The sequence below is a fragment of the Cricetulus griseus genome, chromosome X (genome assembly GCF_003668045.3).
Source record: "Cricetulus griseus strain 17A/GY chromosome X, alternate assembly CriGri-PICRH-1.0, whole genome shotgun sequence".
NCBI classification, from domain to species: Eukaryota; Metazoa; Chordata; class Mammalia; order Rodentia; family Cricetidae; genus Cricetulus; species Cricetulus griseus.
The window spans coordinates 94922820-94929234 of NC_048604.1; positions in this window are offsets into that span (position 1 = coordinate 94922820).

The window sequence follows — 6415 nt, forward strand, 5'->3', positions numbered from 1 at the left end:
CAGAGGATGGGCATCTTGGGGAAGATGGGGTGTGAAAATCTGCCAATATCCCAAGAGCCCTCAAAATTCTTGTAGCTCCTTTACATTTACAGTCATAGGCTGTTGTAGGATTTTGTCAATAATATTGTCAGTTGTCATACCAATCCTATGAGACCATAATACCCCCAAGAATTTTATAGTTGTGTCTGGGCTCTGCACCCTGTGCAAATCTCCCATCATCCTTGTTACTTCAGATTTACCTTTTATTTCTCTCCAATGACTTTCTAAATCTGCAAAACACTCAGGGGTTAGCTTATCACCTATATGAAAAAAAAAAACCTTTTCCAGAGGATGGGAGCGATAAAGCAATATACTGAACCACCATCCTATAACAAAGATAACCTTGGTGAAGCACTCTGAAAGTCTGTCGTCACCTGTTCTCTAGGGTCAGGTGACCCCAGAACTTCACAACTAAGCAGAAAGTAAAGTCAAACATTAGCAAGGTCTGATACATCATGGAAGGTTTCCATACATTTCTATCAGTTGCTTCCTCCACAGATCAAGGTTTGGTACAAAGCATGGTGAGAAGGCATTAACTGAATTAGCTCCCTGCAATCTTTGGTCATTCTCTCTGAGCCACTCAGTTTCCATATCCTGGAGTTATTCTATAGAACCTCCTTATATTTCTCCACACCTGATGAACTCAGTGGGCCCTGACTTAATTTGCTCATTCCTACCCAGGGCCAAGGGGGAATGTAGCCCTGCTCTCCCCTATTGCATCTCCTGAATCCTTAGGTCCAAGAAGCCCTGGGTTGCCTCTCCATTCACTAAACCTGGTTGTTGGGGGAGGTCCTGTCTGGGAAAACCATCTGCACTCCCTAGCATCACCATTTGTGGGCAGGAAATGTACTCTTCTTAGTCTCAAGGGATAATTACTCAACCCTGAGACAGGTTTGATAGTCTTCACTTGTATTGTTCTATTATGGATTGATCCTTAGGTTTTAAAAGCTTACAGAAGCTTCTTAGCACACAATTTTGTTTTCTATCATTTTTTTCCTTTAGAAATGCTCAACACAAATTTTCCTTAGGAATTAACACAAATCTTGCCACATTTGTCTTTGAGTAATCCAGACCAGCCTCTTTGTCTGCCTGAGCTTTTTCTCATCTTCTCTAGGTTGCCCTCTCACTTTACAAACTCTCTTTACATGTTGGTTTAACTTACTGAGATCTACCAAAGCCTTTCCTACTTTATAAAGACCTTGTTCCACAAAATGGCTCAGCGAAGTAACTAAAGTTCCACACCAGTCTTGAGGTCCCTGCTAGGTCAAATTTTTTATTTACCTCATTTGTAAATATAATTCTATCTGGCCCAGTGAACTGGGGTTCACAGGCTCTCTTTTTCCTAGTTCTCTCTTCTATGGTCCTCTATCCAGGACATTTATAGGGACCTAAGATGGAGATACCCAAGTGTTCCTAATGATTCTGATAAGCCATCTTAAATCATCTGGGACTGATTTCCCTCATACCATACCAGGTTATATAGTCCTTGCCTTAAGGAGGGATGACTAGTTATATTGCTCAGTTTTTCAGCCTGCACCACAGAACAGTCTTATCCCAACTGTTCTCATGTTATACAGGCTACAGCAGGCTCTTTCATTGCTTGTTGAAAAGTCTTCCATAATTCTAGCTGTCCAAGTGCTGAATATTTCCTTATTATCCTAGTTTCTTGTATAGAAACATTAAGTCTCCCATTTGCATATTGTATTACAGATTTTTCTCTTTTTAATTAAAGGTTGGATCTGAGGGGTATCTTCTATGACCCCCCCTACCTCTATCATCTGTTTGTTAATCTAATTTATTTGCCAAATCAGAACCTATCTTGGGGAATTCCAGCCTCATTTCTCTTTTTCATTGTAATTTACACAAACAGTTCCTGCTTGGCTGCCACATCAGCCTCAGATGCATTTCTAACTACGCACAACAGATGCCAGGAAACCTCTGCTGTGGCTTGCTGACTGTCTCGACCCTTGTGTATTAATCTCAAAGACTGCAAAATTTCCTCTAAATTTTAACTGTTTTCAGGGCATCTTCATATTCATGTGGTGGACCCCACTCATCAAGCAGGCATGCCAAACCACATAGACAAAGACTGCCATCCTGGGATTCCTCCCACAGACACTCTTAATCCTGATGGTTCAGCCTTAGTTGCACATCTCACTACCCATAGCAAGAACCCTGCAACCTTTATCATAGCACAAAGGCACATTAACACACACACCATACAGGAAAGGACAACTGTATAGGAACTTCTTCCATGAATAGTCTCCCCCCAGTTTCTCAGCCTCAGTTGCATGCCTTGCTACCCATAGCCAGGACCATGCACTCATTCCTCCCAAACTCATCTTTGGTATTTGTCAGGTGCCTGTTTGGGTGCCAATTTGTTGCGTGGCAAAATTTCCTGAGAACACAACATATATACACAACAACAACAACAAAACACACAATACTACTCACCTCAGATAGGGAATCTACAACAGATCAAAGTACTGATGCCATCATAGTCCAACTTGGTGAACCAATGAGTTTTATATACACAGAAATATGGGTAAGGGAGTTACTTACAGGAACAGAAATGACTCAAAGACAACTGCATCATGAAAGCCCACCCCAGCATGGGTGACAACTCATAAAATCTGGAAACCTGGAACACACTGCACAGCCTGGAACACACAGGCAGCTGAACAGGTTGGAGAGTATCCTTTTCAGATGACTCAGTTGGTCTAAACCTCCAGGCAGCTCAGCTGGTGTCTGCTTCTTCCTGACTGCTGATCTGGTTTCAGACTCTTGTTTACAACTTTCCTCCTTTGACTCTGAGCAGCCTTTATTGTTTACTCTCAGAATGGAGGGACCCAGAGAATCTAGTCAGTTTCAGGGAGTCCCTGAAGCTGTTTTGAGTTGTTTACCTTCTGTCTTAAGGAGTTTCCCCGGAGAAGGAATGTTTCAATGTCTGAGGAGACTGCTCCATAACAAGCCCTCATCAAGACTAATAACTTTGGCTCTGTGATAGACCCTATTAGAGGATGTAAAGACAAACTATAAATATGGAGAAAAGATTTGCTAACGGCAAATTCATCAGAGGACTAGGATCTTGAATATATAAAGAACACACAAAACTCAAAAAGTAAAATGCAATCTAATATTTCACCAAAGAAGGTATACTGGTGGCAAATAAGTACACCAAAAGATACTCAGCACCTTTAGCCATTAGGGGAATGCAAATCAAAACTGCAACAAGATATCTCTCAGCCAGCATCAAAAAGCTTCTCTTTGCAGCAAACAGAGACCATTATAGAAAAATGCAGAGATCAACTGATCACAGGTTGCATGGCCCAACGGGTACATCTACAACACAACTCTTGCACATAAGGATCAGTGAACATTGTGGCAGAGGAAGCAAGATATTGTAAGAGCCAGAGGACCAGGAAGCCAGCTGTGAGATTGTGTCTTCTCAAAATGACAGGAAAGCTACACCCATAATGCCTCAACAATATGGCTGCCTTAAACAGGACATGAACAATGACAATACCAATAGATGTGCTAAAACTGAAGGGTGAAAGCTCATGAGAGTCTTACTGCTAGACAAAGAACTACAATCAAATACTGACTACTGAGAGATGGAGAATTGGTCTTTCCCAGGGATGAACTCCTAATGGGTTATCCAATACAAACTGTTCAGCCCTGAAATCATATACCCTCAAACAATACCAAACAGACTCAGTAGGCTGCATTTATATATTTATGCATTTGTATAGACATACATGTATAACAATAATAATAAAAGAAAAAGAGGTTATTAACTTGAGAGGGAGTTGGAAGTATATGAGGGATTGAAGGGAATAAATGGAAGAGGGAATTATGTAATTAGATTTTAATCACAATTTGAAAAATTGTAAAATAACAAAATAAAGAAAAAACCCACATTGATGTATCACCATAGACTTATCATAACATCTCTAAAAGCATAAGAATACTAAATGCTGTCAAGGCTATGAAAAACTATATTATGTACATATTATAAGTGGAACTGTAAAGTAAAATAGCCTGTCAGAAGACAACTTTGGAGTTCTCAAAACAAATAACAACAACAACAACAACAACAACAACAACACACACACACACACACACACACACACACACACACTCACACACCTATGATCCAGAATTTGTATTCCTGGACATTTATCTAAGAAAAATTAAAACTCATGCTCACAGAAAAACTGTGGATGGATGTTCGCAGTAGCTTTCTTTATAATAGCTCCAAACTGGAAACATTTTGTATGTCCTTCAAATGGAATCTTGTTGGAAGAATTGGTGGTACATGTTTACAATATAAAAGGACTACTGATTCATTGAACAACTTAGTTGAATCCCAAGGTAATTATGCTGAGTGGAAAATAATCAATAAGGTTCACACTGAATGATTCCCTTTAAATAACATTTTTTAAAAGACAGGGAGGGTCTCATGTAGCCCAGGTTGGCAGCAGACTCACTATTTGTTGAGGATTATCTTGAACTTTTGATCTACTAGTCTCTACCTCCCAAGGGCTGGAAAGTATGTGTCATCATGATTAGCTTATATAACACTCCTGAAATGACAAAATTGTAGAAATGGAGAACTGATTAATGTTTCCCAGTGGTTAGTGATTGGGGGTGATGAGGCCTGAGATGGTTGTGGCTGCCAAAGGATAACAGGATGCATCCTTGTGATGGAGCAATTTTTCTATCTTTGTTACAGCAATGTCAATACCTGGTTGTGATAATGCACTACTAGTGTAACAAGTTAATATTGGGGAAAACTAGGTCAAAGGTAAACTAGCTAGCTCTATGTGCTTTCCTATACCTATACATGAATTTGCAATTATCTCAAAATCAAGCTTAATTTTTAAAATGTCTTTTATATACACAAAATAGCAATAATGACAAGTGGGGAATCTTTTAGGAGAAAATCATCAAGGTGGAAAATGGTCCGGAAATTATGTCCTAGAGAAATGGAAGGGACTAGTATCAACTGAAAAGGGAGACCTCCTGGGGCAGTACTCAGAAAGCTGCCCAGGGGAAGACGGAAGAGGATTACATTAAAATCCACAGGGAGAAAGTACAAAGAGGAAAGCTTTTCTCCATATCTGGAAGAACATTTGATGACACTTCTGCAATAGGACAAAGAGGTTTCCAGGACATGGATTTTAGTGAAGGGAAAGGCACAACTAAGAAAAAACACCTTTTCAACTAAACAGGCAAGACTAACATGGCATTTTGCAATTTTCTCCTTGGAGGGGATATGGGGAGTTGGAAGAACACTGGACATTGAGGCCTGCTTCACGTGTGCAAATTGCTAGAGACAATGCGATAGTGTGTTGTGTGTGCCAACTTCAGGGAAGGAGCTTGTTAGCTGGGTAAATGGTAGGTTCTTTACTCAGCAGGGTTTGTATTTAGAGAAAGATGTTATTCAAGCCATAATTCCCAACTCCCGGGCTTTTCGCTCCATCAGTCAGGCCCCAGAGAGATCTGAGAGGAATTCGAGAAGATTGCCATGAAGACAACAGACACTGGCAAAGAGGTTTCGAATGGGTGACTTTGCCCTTTGAAAGGCTGTGCCAGTCACTGGAGTAATTTCAGATGAATAAGCACATTAGGAAAATTACTACTATTATGCATTGCAAGGTTGCAAAGAACACACGTGTCCTTGTATAGCACCACACTTTTTTTTTTTAAGTCTTAGGACAGAGGTGTTGAAAGTTTTCTGGAGACCTGTCTCAGTGTTCTCACAGATTTCCTCAGAGCCCACCATGCAGCCACTCAGAATGTTCCCAATTTCTACTAGGGAAGGATTTCTATGGACATTTTTTACTGTTTTGTTTTTGGTGGGGGGAACTGGGGTGCAGCACTGGTGAGGTGGAAGCAGGCAGACTCTTTGGGCAGTTAGTACAGCCTATATAGTGAGTGAGTTCCGGGCCAGGCAGAGACCCTGTCTCAAAACTAAATCAGATGGTGTAGATGGTGTCTGAGAAATAGCACTCATGCACACACAAAACCAAATAATTAACAAGCGAGCAAATGACCTAGACAGATAATACTCCCAAAGAAGTTACATGAATGGCACAGAAGCATAGAACAAGATGCTGACCACCTTTAGCCAACAGGGAATTGCAGATCCAAATTAGAACGAGTTACTATTTCATACCAACGAGCTGTAATGTAGCAAGATAGGTTGCTGAGGGGGTTAGAGGAAATGGAACCTTATACACTGCCATGGGAATGTGAAATGATGAAACCACTTTGGAAAGCAGTGAATTTCTTTGAAGGTTAAATATACACTTAGCATTCAATCCAGAAATCCTCCTGCTAGAATTAGACTCAAGGCAAATGAGACCCCATT